Consider the following 16,624-nt stretch of genomic DNA (forward strand, 5'->3'; position numbering starts at 1 on the left):
GACCCTCCACGGCGGGTAAGGGAAGCTCCACCAGATTTATTCGATCGTCTGAGCGAAGGAGAAGTTTGATCTTCTGTGATAACCCCAGATCCTGTAAATATTTAAATTTACTGCATACTAAATAGACTATTTACTATTTTGTTATAAAAACTATTTTTGGTATTTAATATCTTTTGAAAGGTGAAATAACAGTTATTTGTTAATATGATTTTTTTTTACTTCCTAAGGTAATTGGGACTGCATACCAAACAGAGTATTTATTATTTTAATAGAGTTTAGGCTTCTGTGATCTATATCAAGTTAGAGAAAGATTTCAGCGAAAATCACATGGAATGTCATTTGTCGACGCGTTTCGAATCAACCAATGTGGTTCATCGTCAGGATAAGTTGAAGAACCAGATCCAGCTTAGCATGTTATATAGACCGAGCAGAGCCTCCAACGGCTAGTTTGACCAATCGTTAAATTTGACTAATGGACCAGGGTAAAAATAGTTAATTAATAAATATTTAAAAATTTTAGGTCAATTATTTTTAAATATTAAAAATTAAAGGTCAATTATTATTTTTTAAAGACAATTAGTTACAACGGACCGCTTCTATGACTAAATTAAGCGTTAAAAGTGAATAAGATAACTAAGTAAATAATAATAATAACAAATTAAATAAATAAATACAAAAACACGAAATAAATAAAATAATAAAAATAAAATAAATAAATAAATAAAATAATAATAATAATAATTAAAATAATAAATAATTAAAAATTAAATAACTAAATGGGAGTAAGAGTAAAATGTGAATAAAAATAACTAAATAAATAAAAATAAAATAAAATAACAGTAAAATAAATAAATAAATAAATGGATAAAATGAATAAAAATAATAAAAATGAAATAAGAAAACACATAATATAAATAAATTAAAAATAAGAAAAATAATAAATAAATAAATAAACATAAAAATAAAAATAAAATAAAAACTATATTTATTATTTTGTTATAAAAACTAATTTTGGTATTTAATATCTTTTGAAAGGTGAAATAACAGTTATTTGTCAATATGACTTTTTTTTTTTTTACTTGCTAAAGTAATTAGGGAGACAATTATCTGTCCTTTACTAATTTTTTGAGAATTTATTCAAAAAGATCCAGAAGATAGGGGTATCTAAGATCAGGAGAGGAAAAAGAGAGCAAGAAAGAGACAAGGAGAGATATGTGCTGGTTGGTGGGACAGATTTAGGTGGCTATGTATAGTGAGGACCAGATAGCTAGGAAACATTTAAAGTAAAGAAAGAAGGTTCCTGTGGTTAAGAACAGCTAAAGGGTAGATTTACTAGTAGAGTAATTTCAAAGTCGGGAGGCAAGATAAACCAAATCTGGAATGACATAATCCAAATAAGTAAGAAATCTCTTACATTAAGTAAGCATAGAACTTATACAGGTCATATGAGGTCATATGAGTTTATGTGATTTTCTTATATTAGGTAAGAAATTATAGTGTTATATGAATTCATGTTTTTAACAGATATTAGCGATGAACTGTTAATTAGGAAACATTACAAGTAAACTAATCTGTATATCTACAAGAAGTAGGAATTATTCATTTACATATAGTAAATTAGTGCAAATACGATTACAGAGACCAACAAGAGTATTTCTTTTATTTAGAAGTAGGAAAAGTAAAATACAGTATAACATAGACCAAATATTTTCTATGACTGAGATTAATAGGGCCGCGTTATCTTCGTGTGAGGAGTATAGCTAGGTACTCACTAAGTGCTAAAACATGACAGTATATAATGCTAAGACCATGGCAGAAATGAGAGAATGAATAGACACATTATTTTCATGAGAAAATGAGACAAACTCAAACTAAAAAGACAAAATCAATAGTAAAAGATTTGCATGTAAACGCTATGAATCTTCAGAACCCAAAAGCTGAAATTCCATTCTTAAGAACCCTATAATACTGTATGCCAAGATTGGAGCTGAAGGAAACGAAACCCCAATCTAGGGTATCAGCTAAAAAATCTCTAAATAATTGATAAGCAGCATAATATAATCCAAACTAAGAACCAGAGGTAGAATCACGAATAATAACATCAAGAAATTATAGAAAAGCTATACAAGCAAATAAGTTTCGAGTATACTCGAAGGTCAAACGAGTAAATAACCAATTCATACTTAAGAAAACAATACCCTCACGGGATAACTCTTAATGAAATATCGAAATCATTTATTCAAAAACCAAAAGGAAGGCGTTATAGTCTCTCTAGAATCGCAAGTTTCTTTTGAGCAAAAACATTTAAAAACCTTAGAGTTAATATGGGCTGGAACCCCAATCCTGCCCTACAAAATATTCAATATTATATAGTCCAGTGGAATGGAACCACTCAAAAAACCTAAAAAATAGTAGACATTGTGCCGAAACCTCTAACCCCTTAAAACGTTGTAGCAAAATACTACCCTACTCTTCCAAAACAGCACCAGACAATAGAGACCAGTCTCGAAAAGTTTTAGAGTGCTAACTAAAGACCATTCCTGGGTTATCTAACCTAAATTTAAGGAATAGTAGAAGTTACAATACCCGGAAGGGAGTTCCCGTTATCTGAGGATTGAGAGAAGGGTTTCCACAACCCTTCATCTCCTGAACCTGTAAAACCCTCCATCAAAAACTGGATGGATAAACCCATTAGAGAAATTCATATATTCAAAGACTGCAAGGAAAAAGTATCGTAAACAATGAAAAGAAAGCTATATCTAACCAAGGAGAAATGTTGGTTGAAACTCTCTTTGCAAAAACAATGGACTTAGTTGCGAGCTAAGTTGATGAAGAAACCCCAAGCAGACAGGAAGATTACCATGCTGGTGAGAAACAAAGGAGAAGCATATGTAGGCCACAAACCATGAGCAAAGAAAATAGAGAACACTGTGCAGAACGTCTGTTGTGCAGAGCACTTAGGTTCCCAAACTGAGACCTCTGGAATATAGAAATAACAAACTTGGTGATGTGCACGTAGGAAGAAGGGAGCAATAAGCATGAGGAGGACTGGGAATCTAGCACATAGGTCCGTAATTAGAACAAGACCAACATCATTTCAGGAAGGAAATCTTGAGGTTTAGGTGCATTTGGGCGATGAGCTGCAAAATCCAAATACAAATATTAGCGTGACTGTACAAGAATTGAAATATGAGATGGCCCGGGTGTGGGCCGACAGTGAAAGATTAATGCAGGAGCAAGAAAAGATCATAAAGAGTCTATCAGATAGACAAAATCATTGGCAACTAGCCCTCAACCTTGAGCACAGAAATATGACAGGGGAACAAGAGTTTTGAACAGAGAATGTAGAAATAGAAGGTGGAGAAGAAAATCATGAAGAAGAATCAGATAATGTGTCAGATCACGAGACACAGAAAAGGAAGAAAATGGAACTTCAAGGGGAATTTCAGAAAATCAAGCCTCCTCTCTTCGATGGTGAATAGGAAGAGGCAGCGGAAGCATGGCTCATTAATATGAACAAGTATTTTCAGTTGTACGAGTATGATCATAATATGAAGGCCCGACTAGCCATTTTCCAGCTACAAGGGAAAGCCACACTATGGTGGGAGGAAGTAAAAACAATTCGTTGAGTCAATGAGCAAAGCATAACATGGGAAACATTTCAGAGATATTTTAAAGAAAAATATCTAACGAAAATATTTTATGATGAAAAAGAAAAGAATTTCATGATCTTTGACTCGGTCAAATGACTATGGATGAGTTCATAACAAATTTTAGATCATTACTGCGATATGTCCCTTATATTCGTGAAGAAAAAGTTAAGCTGCAATGGTTTATCAACAGTCTTCCACTGTTCATGAAGGAACGACTAGAGTTTGAAAACCCAAAAACCATGGATGAAGTTATTCGTAAAGCATGGATCTGCTACCAGCAAAATAAACCAAAGGGAGATATGAACAAGATGTGGGATGACAAGAAAGGAAGTAAATTTGTACCCAACCACAAGGGGAATAAGGGACCAGGCAACAAGGGATTGTATAAAGGTCGAAATAACCAAAATTCTAATAAAGATCATCCCATATTTAAAATACCAGGCAAAACCAGAATTAATGTGGAAACTGGCAAAACTAAAGCATAATTAACCAACAGACCCCCTGTACCGTGCTGGGGATGCGGAGGCCTGCATTATGTCATAAACTGCCCACACCGTAAAGGAGCCGATCAGATTTCGCAAATACAAGAAGCTTCCATGGTGGGAGAAGTAGCAAGGAGCCTCCCTAAAATTAATGCCACCCTTGAAGATCATCAGGCATAATTTCAGCCAACCATGGTCGAGTTTGAAGGTAAACTTTTTGACCAAACTGTATCTATTTTAATTGATCCTGGGGCTACCTTGAGTTATATTAGCCCCAAGATCATGGAACAATGTAAATTGCAAGCTGTAAAGTTTAAAAATCCCTAGTTAGTACAACTAGCCATAGGAGAAAAAAGAAGAGTTTTGGCCAAGGTCAGTAATTGTCCTCTAATCTTAGCTAACCAGTCCATCATGAAAGATTTGAATGTGTTACCCTTGGGGTAATACGAGGGGAAGAAAACAGTCATCCACATAGACCACCTGTCCCCGCAGTTCATATAGATACAAGGGAAGTTGCAAAATGATGAACATCAGAAGTGGTCCACATACCTACAACAGTTCCATTTGAATATCAAGTATAAGAAGGACAACACCAATAATGTTGCATACTTCCTCAGCTAACCATTGATCATGGAGTTAACTACCATGCTCAACTCTTGTGGGCGTGAGACTCTTGATTGGCCACTTCTCCACACATACTAGTCGCTCTTGGAGGGTCAATAAGTTCCATATTTTCACCTATAGGATTCCTTGTTATGCCACCTGGGACACCTTTGTGTTCCTTCAAGCGAGTGTGCCAAGATGATTTTTGTAGCGCACTATAGTTAGGCCGTTGGGCATTTTGGGGTCGAGAAAATGGTGGTAGTACTCGAGAAGTACTTTTATTGGTCAAATCTTTGACAAGATGTCATGAAGTATATCAAATTATGCACTGTCTGTGCCATTTCCAAACTGACTATCAAGAACCAAGGCCTCTATACTCCACTGCCTACCCCTAGTAGACCTTGGAAATCCTTTCTCCATGGATTACATGTCGGGCTTTCCTTCTACTATGCATGGCAAGGACTATGTTTTTATGGTTGTTGACAGATTCTTGAAGATGGCCATTATGGCGGCCTGCAAGAAAAATATCACAGCAGAAGCCACTACTAAACTCTTCTTTGAATGAGTATGTGTACACTTTGGGATCCCATAGTATATCATCTCAGATCGGGACAATAGGTTCCTCAATACATTTTGGTCCAGTCTCTGGTCGATGCTGGACACCAAGCTCACTAAGTCCACAACTTTCCTTCCCCAAACTAATGGCCTGACAAAGGTCGTCAACAGGATGATCATACACATATACTACTCTATATGGGTTGGTATTGCTAACTAGTAGGCCACTAGCCCTACTCTGGCTAGTATTTCAAATGGTCCACAAAATATAGGTGTTAATCTAACACATGTTTCGAGCCTCAAGTTGGTCTTGTTTGGTTTGACTTTGATATAAACATGTTCCCCCACATTATGTTCCTTGTGAATCCTTTACTAATCCACATAACCTTTTTGTCTATCTTGAGTTGTTTTTAAGTTCTTCCTTACCTTTCTCACCACCTACTCCATATCTTTTAATATATCAAGTTCTAAAACAAATTTTTCCTCTAGGTGACTCCAACTTAATGGAGTATGGAATTTCCATCCATACAGAACTCATTTTAAGAGATGTATGATAACCATTATTATATCCAAATTCAATGAGATGTAAGTAATATTCACATTTAGTGGGTTGATCCATTGCATAAATGTGAAGCATTTCCTCTAGGATATGGTTATTTCTTTCAGTCCAACCATTAGCTTAGGGATGGTAAGTAATACTGAATTTCCATTGTGTACACAATCTTACAAAAAGTGTCTTCCAAAAATTTGATGTGAATTTTTCATCTCTGTCAAGAATGATTGTTTTTAGTACCCCATGAAGTATGAATATCTCATTCATAAAAAAATTAGATATGTGAATAGCTTTGAATGTTGAATGCGCTCATATAAAATGGGTTTCCTTACTCAATTTATCAACTACAACTATGATAAAATCATATTGTCTTTTAGTTCTGGGTAACCTTGTGATAAAATCTAGGGAAATAATTTCCCATTTCCACTCAGGAATAGGTAAAGGATTTAATAGCCTATAAGGATTTTGGTGTTCCACCTTAACGTTTTTACACTCCATACAGTTTTCAAAATGCCCAACTACTTCTCCTTTCATTCCTAGCTAATAAAATTATTTCATAAGTGTTGTAACATTTTTTTGGTAGCCTGGATGACCTGAAAAAGGGCTTCTTGTGATGTTCATCTAAGATCAGTTGTTTAATTTTGTACACATTCAAGACATAAACTCTATTTTTTTTAATTCAACAAATCATCCCCATTTAAAGCATAATCTGATCCTTATATTGAACCAGTTTTATTTTTCAATGTGTCTTGTATTTTTCAATATTATTGATCGTCTAAGGCTACAATCTTGATCTATTCATTAAGGTTTGTGTTATCATTGCTAACAAATATCTCACAGATCTGATTTAATCTTTTTCTCAATGCATCTACAATTTTATTTTATTTCCCTTAAATGTGTTTGATGGCAAAATCAAATTCACTATGGAAAGTCATCCACCTTGATTTTCTTTACATTTAAATTTGGTTGACTAAAGAAATATTTTAGGTTGATATGATTAGTTACTAATGTAAATTTATTTCCCAAAAGTTAGTGTCGCCACATTTTTAAAGCATGAATTACTGCAACTAATTATAGATCATAGACAACATAATTCTTTTCACACTCCTTTAGCTTTCTAGATTCATAAGCTACAACATGGTTATCTTGCATCAACATTCACCTAATCCCTCCAAATAAGCATATGTGCACATTGTATAATATTTATTTTGATCATCATTCTTAAGTATGGGAGCTACAATTAGAAAATATTTCAAATAGCCAAATCTTTCTTGACACTTTTGGGTCCAAATGAATTTAACTACTTTCTTCTGTAGAGATCTTATAGGGTAGGTCGGCTTAGAGAGCCTTCAATGAATTTACAGTAATAACCAGTAATTCCCATAAAGGATTTGATGTCAAGTACATCTTTAGGGAAAATCCAGTTAGAATTTCCTTGACCTTTTCAAGGTCTACCACAATTCCCTCGTTAGATATTACATGCTCCAAATACTAAATCTGACCTTGATAAAACTAACACTTACTAAATTTGGCATATAGTTTCTTCTTTCTTAATGTTTGCAACATTATTCTTAAGTGTTGTTTATGCTCTTCTAATGTCTTAGAGGAATCCAGAATGTCGTCAATGAATATTAATACAAATGTTTCTAAGTACTAACCAAAGACATTGTTCATTAGACACATAAATGTGGTTGGGGAATTTGTGAGTCCAAAAGGAAGCATAATGAACTCATAATGGCCATATCTAGTTCTAAAAGTAGTCTTATGAATATCCTCATCTTTAATTCTTATTTGGTGGTAACCAGATCTCAATTATATATTAGAGAAGATTGTTGATCCCATTACTTGATCAAATATATCATCAATTCTTGGTAATGGATATTTGTTTTTTACTATCAACTTGTTTAGTTGTCTATAATTAATACATAATCTAAGAGTACCATCCTTTTTTCTTACAAAAAATATTAGTGCTCCCCAAATTGAGACACTTGGTCTAATATATCCTATGTCAAACAATTCCTGAAGTTGCATATTTAACTCATCAACTCTAGTACACTCATCCTATAATGTGCCTTTAACACTGGAGTTACCCCAAGTACCAATTCAATGGTAAAATCAATGTCCCTTTTTGGTAGTAACCCAAGAATTTCATCTAGAAAAACATCCTTGAATTCCCGCACAAGTACAAATTCATCCAAACTCTTTGCTTTTCTTTCATGTGCTAAATCTTCCACCTCTATTACATAGAGATTACACCCATTCCTTGCACATCTTTTTAATTGCAAGGTTGGTATTTTTTTTGTTGAGATTAGTTTGGGTATGCCTCTAATAATCTGTACTACTCCCTAATAGGTTGGTACAAGTAACAACCTTTTCCAAACAATTAATAATTGCTCTATGATTTTCTAACTAATCCATACCCACTAACACATCATATGTTAGACATTGGATAAAGCAATGCTCACTATGTGTTTCGTGACATGTGCTTAACCGCCTCTTGTGGATCCGTTACTTTTGGTGATGTGTCTGTTTACTAACACCTATGGGTTTTGGTGTAATAGAATTCATAATTCCAACAAGTGCTATCAGAGCCAAAGGTCTCAAGTTTGAATCACACCCGGCTTGCGTTGGGTGGAGATTGTTGGACATTGGATAAACCAGTGTTCCCCATGTGTTTTGTGACATGCTTAATTGCCTCTTGTGGATCTGTTAACTTTGGAAATACATTTGTTTACTAACACCATTGGGTTTTGGTGTAACAAAAATCATAATTCCAACATCGTATAGGACATTAACATTCATTTATGTTTTCCACGCATTAAAATTAATAGGAAAAACCCTAAGATTTTTTATGTTTTTCCATATTTAACTTGCATTTTTCCATTATATTCAACTAACATAAATTAAACTAGCTTCTGGGTCTTTTAGAATTGACACAACTTGGTTCAGAATATTACCTTCTATATCAATCATAATGGATTGATGTTCAGCATATCGATCCTCCAAGGAAACATTGATTATAGGAAAACTTTTAGCCACATCATTTATTGCAGAACATTCTTGTACATTGTGCAAAATTTGATTGGACTTAACATTATACGAACAATTTCGAAGTAAATGAAGCTCGCCATAGCCCCAACACTTCAAGGGTTCTCTTTCCTTATCATTAGCTATTTTACCATTTAAAACAATCATTATGGATCCCTCTTATGACTAAGTCTTTTGTTGATTAGTATTCTTATTGAAATTTATGTTTTGATGATTTTTAACATAATTCTTAAATGAATAGGATTTGAACCCTTTATTCCCTTGCATGAATCTATCATTTTTCTTATTTTTCCAAGGCTTTGAATTATCATTTTTGTTTAAATTGTTGGTAACATATTCTATCCTTTTGGATGGCTTCATCCATTATCTTGGGGTAGTCATATTCAATCTTCTCTTAGAAGGAAATGAGTAAACAATTGATGAATCAATGAATTTTGGATTTTTCGTTGTGAATGTATGGTACATATAACAACAGATGGGTGAATTTAGTGACCAATTCATCCATGGTCATATAAACAAGATTTAGTTCATGGAACTCTTTAGCCCTATCATCGTAATATCTTTTTGTCAAATATTTTCCTTTGAAGTGTTATTGAAAATCCTCCCAACTGATACTCTTATATTCTATATTATGTATAGTTTTAATTTCATCCCACCACAGGGATGCCTTACAATGTAGCTAGTAAGTGACCAATATGGCTTTAATATTATTGGTATATTCATATACTTGAAAGTATGTATTCATCATTAACATCCATGCTTTAGTTTCCTCCTTTGATTCACCACCAAATACCAAAGGCCTAATTTTCTTGAATTCTCCCTATAGTTCTAATTTCTACTTCTTCACTTCATTAGGTGCTATCAGTGGCATTTTGGTTTAACTATGTTCAATTCCTTCTTCACCTAGTTCCTTTTCATTTTCAGGTTTGAGAGGTTCACTCTCATCTATACTATCATATTCATTCCTTTTGTGGGATTCCTCTTTGTCTCCATTATCCAATATTTGTCCTAATGTTATCTAATTTAGCTTTTTCGTTAAACTTTTTATAACTTTTTCCTAGTTGTCTCTAGCTTTCAACAGTTCTTCATTATCTACTCTAATACTTGCTAATTCTACTTTCAGAACTTTCATAATCTCTAACAGTTCTATTGAATGCGATGATGTTTCACCACCAAGTTATACCCAAAGTTCCTCTCCATCAAGAGGTTTTGAAGATGGTTTTGACATGATCATTCTTACTTTGCTCCTTACTATGTAAGACAAAAAATTTATTCAATTAAATTTTAATTGTGATATGGCTCAAAGGCTTCAGGACTCTAACCTACAGCTCTAATACCATATGTAGTGTACCGTAGTGCCAAAAAAATAAAAAATTATTTAATTCAAGAATTTATAAGGAAGAGATTTCTCTTAGGTACGGATTCTAATGAGTCATTATATACTTTCTATGTGTTCTAAGCAAAATTTTAATTAATAATAATTTTGCAGCACTTTGGCTATCATCATCAGTTTGTTTTTATTTTCAAAATTATATAACACACACAAAAAACTTGGGTGATAGAGACTCAAACACTCAACCTTTTGATTTCTCAATGAAACCTATTAGACATACATGCTAACCAACTATGCCAGCACATTGTGCGCTACGACTCGATTATGTTGTTACAAAGTTGCCTTGATTAAAAAAATTAGTTGGACTCAAACGCTAGTCATTCTTCCACTAAATAGGTTTATGCTACATGCCAATAGTGGAACTATTGTACGTTATATGTTCTTCCCCTTTAGATCAAGGGCATTATTATATTTATGTTTAAGTATTTAATAATTTAAACCATTACATGAAGCCCTCCTCCCTGCCTCCCGATACACATGGAGTATATGAGATGTGGGTCCCCTCTCTCTAAATGTCGAGCTTATATCCAAGGTTGTGTCCCATCCATGAGATGGGTCACAAATGGATGGTTTGGATCTTCCATAGTGATCAAACAATGATATTGGTTAGGTAGATCAATCGTTCAAGATGACTACCGTCTCGACATTGTCATTTCACATTTCCCTTTTCTTTGTTGTTCAAAATCTCTACAACACAAGTCTAGGATTAAACTCTACGGAAGGTGTTGTACTTACACAAGCATTTGGCTTCTAGCCCACTTCTTTAGCAAATCTTCGAACAACATACTATGGATAAACTTTATATATGCCTACACACTTAAATTATATAAATTTATTTATTTATAAACAATGATCAAAAAAAGTTACAACAATTTTAGTGTTATATTTGTATGTTGAACTTAATACTAAATTTTATTTTTCAAAATCTTAAATATCATATTATTGTGAAACTTTAAAGTCATCAAATCAACCTAACTTTGATGTTTTATGCTTTGACTATCAATTAAATAGCATTTCACTGATTTGTCATCCAATCAGGTTATATTCACATTTCTCATTAATCAATTTAGTATATATTATTCAATAATACATATTTATATTCTTAAATAACCCAAGTTTGAAATCTTATACCCTCATCACCAATTGTGATTTTTCTCTTTATCTATATTTTTAATGTAAAATCTACATATTCCATAACATAAACATGTGAAAATAATTACATAACTGGAGACAATTTAAAGGAAATTATTGTAGATTTAAAATTTAATTAATTTTTAATGTAAAATCTAAATACTTCACAACATAAACATGTGAAAATAATTACATAATTGGAAACAATTTAAAGAAAATTACTGTAGATTTAAAATTTAATTAATTTTCTAATGAGAGGTTTAAAAATTACTTCATGTTAGTGCTTCATGCTTTTCTTTGACAGATGTATTTATCAATTCTTATTATATGCCTTTTTCTTGAGATACTTGAGTGTTTCATTATTTTTTTTGCAAGGTATATTTCTCAAATTCTTATTATAAAAATTAATTAGATAAAAAATTATTTATTTTTAATTAACATAAAACAAATAAATTTATTGATGCAAACAATTATTTCAAACAATATGTTGCTAATAACCTTGTGCAATTAATACAAACAAAACCATCTACAATTAGACTTATTTAAAATTAAAATAAATCAGAAAGAGAAAAAGTACATTACTCATAATACATGCTCATACGTATAAGGATTACCTATTTCTCTCATTTTTTAACCGATTCCTCTCATTTTTTCAAGTTGAAGAACATATTTACAGTTTCCCGTGAATTTAAACAACCTAACTAAAAGAAAAAACAAACGACCTTTGAATAGATTTCTAACTATACAATATAGAAAGGACATCGTTGCTCCATTTGTATTACTGTTTAGTGTTTTTGAATTTACATTTATATTCCAGCAAGAAACCCTAGTTTCCGCAACATCCTTCAATAGTCCAATATGATTCCGGATTAAGAGGCCAGTACAGAGGATCTTGTAGATCCTTGTTGTCCACAACCCTATCCTTTAACGCTTTCAAGGTTAGACGACCCATTTCATCATCCAGCTGCATGAGTGATTTTTCCATTGTGGAAGTGAAGCTCATTTCATCCTCCTAGTCTAAGCACCTAGGAGCAAGTTTTCCATGACTATGACTAGAAAATTTACGATGCATTACAGAGATTCCTGAGCAAGCAAGGAGATGGTCACCAACTTTATTGGCCTCACTCAGAAAATCATGAAAAATTAATCCATTTGAGTAGAACTCGTGGAACTTTGTCTCAATTCCATCAAAATCTTGTGTCAAAATAGAAGAATGCGATTGGATTCTATCCCACTCTTGATGTTTCTATTGGGAAAAGCAGAGCTTCTCACCTACGTAGCTACTTAAACAGTCATTTAGACGTAGAGGAGGAGTCCCACTTGAAGCCAAATAAGAGTCATCAAGTCACACCGAGTCCTACCATGTCTCTACATAACTCATGTTTATTTCATGGTAGAATCTTAGTGAGCATATCAGCAGGGTTCCTATCTGTATGGATCTTTTCCAAGGATAATTGTTCTTCCTCCAACACATGCCGGATCCAATGGTACCTTAAGTCAATGTGCTTGGTTTTTGAATGAAATGCTGGGATTTTCGCCAAGTGAATGGCACTCTGACTATCACAATATAACACATACTTGTACTACATTATTCCTATTTCTCCTAGGAATTGTTGCATCCACAACATCTCTTTACAAGATTCTATTGCAGCTATGTACTCTGCTTCTGTTGTAAAGAGGGCTACTATTCTTTGTAGCCTTGACACCCAAGATACTGCTGCATCTGCAAATGTATACAAATAACCTGGAGTGGACTTTCTAGTATCCATATTTCCAGCCATATCTACATCTGTAAATCCTTCAAGCACAGTTTCATCATGACCAAAACATAAACAATAATTACTAGTACCCTTGAGATACCTGAAAATCCATTTTACTGCTTGCTAATGTTGTTTGTCTGGATTGGTAAAGAGCTTGCTCACTACTCCCACTGAATATGCAATGTCTAGTCATATGCATACCATGGCATACATCAAACTACCAACTGCTAAAGCATAAGGAATTATGTTAATCTCTTCTTTCTCTTTGTCATTATTAGGACATAATTCAGTACTCAGCTTGAAGTGGGCTACAAGGGGTGTACCAACTGGCTTGGCATCCTTCATATTAAACCTGTCAAGCACCTTCTTGATATGTTTTTCTTGTGACAACCACAACCTTTTGTTATTCCTGTCACGCATAATCCGCATGGTCAATATTTGTTGTGCTGGTCCCAAATCCTTCATTGCAAATTTGCTACTCAAATATTTCTTCAACCTATTGATCTTATTCTTATCATGCCCAACAATCAACATGTCATCCCCATATAACAATAATATGATATAATTTCCTTGATCATACCTCTTGATATAGACACAATGGTCAGCTTCCAACCTTTGAAAACCATGTTCCAACATGAATGAATCAAATTTCTTGTACCATTGTCGAGGTGCATATTTCAACCCATAGAGACTCTTCTTCAACCTACAAATAAGGCCTTCTCTGCCTTTTTCTATGAAGCCTTCTGGTTGCTCCATATAAATTTCTTCCTCCAATTCACCATGAAGGAATGCAATTTTTACATCTAACTATTGACATTCTAGGTCTAAAGTAGCAAGTAGACCAAGAATGACTCTAATGGATGACATTCTAACAACAGGTGAGAAAATTTTAGTGAATTCAATACCTCTTTTTTGGGAAAAACCTTTCACCACCAGCCTTGCTTTATACCTCTCCTTCTTTTCATCACCTTCATGCTTAATCATGTACACCCATTTGTTTTGTAGGGCCTTTCTAGATTTTGGGAGGTTTACCAACTCCCAAGTTTTATTTTCCTGCAAAGTGTTCATTTCTTCTTCCATTGCTTTCTTCCATTCTTTACTGTTCTCGACTTTACAAGCTTCTTGAAAACAATTAGGTTCACCTTCATCAGTTAACAAAATATAGTTTGAAGGAGGATACCTTTGTGAAGGCTTATGAGGCCTAGAAGATCTGTGAACCAACTGTGGTGGTGCATTGTCAAGTTGAATCTCCTATAAAGGTTCTTACAAGATTCCTTCTTCTTGTTGTTCATTATTTTCCACTTGTTGTTCTTCATGCTCCTGAATTTGATGTTCATTTTCTTGTATTGGTGGTATGTTTTCCTGTTGTTCTTCAAACCTGTCAATAACCTTCTTGACCTCCAACTCACCTACAGTCCTCTTGAGCATTTCTGACTCATTAAATATAACATCCTTGCTTCTAATAATTTTATGTTTGACTGGATCCCATAGACGATATCCAAGATCTTCATCCGCATATCCCAAAAAAATGCATTTCATAGCTTTATCATCTGGCTTAGTTCTATTTTCTTTGCGAATATGTATGAATGATTCACATCCAAATTTTTTCAAGTGAGAATAATTCAAATTCTTACCAGTCCAAACTTCTTCATGGATACCACAATCCAAGGCTATAGTTGGAGATCTATTTATGAGGTAGCAAGTGGTCCTAACTGCTTCAGTCCAAAAATTCTTCTCCAAACTGGGATTGGAAAACATACTTCGCACCTTTTCCATAATGGTGCGATTCATCCTTTCTGCAACACCATTTTGTTGAGGAGTACCAGGCACAGTCTTCTCATGCTTTATCCAAAACCTGTTACAATATTCCTTAAATGCATTTGAGCAATATTCTCCACTATTATCTATTCTTAAACACTTCAGCAATTTGTTCATCTCTCTTTCAACAACAACATGGCATTTTTGAAATATTCCAAACACTTCACTTTTACTTCTCATAGGATATGCCCAAACCTTCCTGGATGCATCATCTATAAATGTTACAAAATATGATCCTCCTCCTAATGATTGGACGTTAACAGGCCCAAACACATCCGAGTGTACCAATTCTAACACATTTTTTTCTGTCATGGCCACCTCTAAGGAATGAAACCCTTAGTTGTCTACCATATATACAATGCTCACAAAGATCAAGATTGTAGGATTTCAAACTTGGCAATAATTTTTTATCAACAAGGATTTTTAAGCCCTTCTCGCTCACATGACCCAAACGCTTATGCCACAGATCTGCTGGATTCCCTTCTTTTGTGATAGCATCCAAATATGACTTTCCTATTAGTGTCTTCAATGTGTATAATTTTCCTATCTTGAGTCCGTTGGCCACGACCAATGCACCGTTGCTAATTTTCCAACCTCATTTTCCAAAGCTTGTCGAATAGCCTTCATCATCCAATCGTCCCATAGAGATTAAACTCATGCGCATTTTTGGTACATGCCTGACCTATTTCAACAATATATCTTGTCCATATTTCATCTTCATCTAGACATCTCCCACTCCAACAATACTACAAAATGATTATTCGCCAAATGCACTTTACCATAATCACCGGGATTATATGAAACAAAACTATCTTTGCATGGGGTTACACAGTGAGATGCCCCAGAGTCAAGGATCCAATCAAAGCCATTGCTAGATGTATATACACATGCATCCTCTACTGAAACAGTAAACAACACATCACCATCTATGGCTACAACAGTAGTCTCACCTTCATTTGTGCTAGATGACTTGTGATTTGTACTAGACGGTCTCTGATCCCTTTGTCCTTTCTTCCAGAATTGACATTCTTTCTTCATGTGCCCAGGTTTTCCATAATGAAAGTAGATGATCCTTCCTCTCCTTGATTTTGATCGACCTCTCGATCTTGATCGCCCTTGCCAGCCTCGATCCATTCTCCTACCATGATCAGCTAGAGCTAAAGCCTCTCCTCCCTGGTTTTCCGCAATTGACTTGTCGCAGCTCCTCATTCATTAAACTACTGCTAACATCATCAAACTTCAGGATCCCTGTAGTTGTTGAAGTGCTCATAGTTACAATTAAAATTTCCCAACTCTCTGGCATAGAGCACATTAGCAAAAAACTCTAATTTCATCATCTAAAATGATTTTAACAGAGGCAAGCTGATTAGTAATAATATTAAATGCATTCAAGTGCTCAGCAACTGAAGAACCCTCCTTCATTTTGACATTATAAAGCTTCTTTATCAAGAACACTTTGTTTGATGCTGTGTTCTTCTCATATAGATCATGGAGCTTCTTCCATAATCCTTCAGCCGTCTTTTCTCTAAACACATTAAAATAAACATTCTTTGCTAAGTATTGGCGGATTGTTGCAAGCGCCTTTCTATCTAACTTATTTCACTCTTCATTTGTCATCAATGAGGGTT

Source organism: Pinus tabuliformis, chromosome 4_1, assembly GCF_031772625.1.
Source record: "Pinus tabuliformis cultivar Carrire ecotype Pingquan chromosome 4_1, CPIR1, whole genome shotgun sequence".
In the NCBI taxonomy this organism is placed as follows: Eukaryota; Viridiplantae; Streptophyta; class Pinopsida; order Pinales; family Pinaceae; genus Pinus; species Pinus tabuliformis.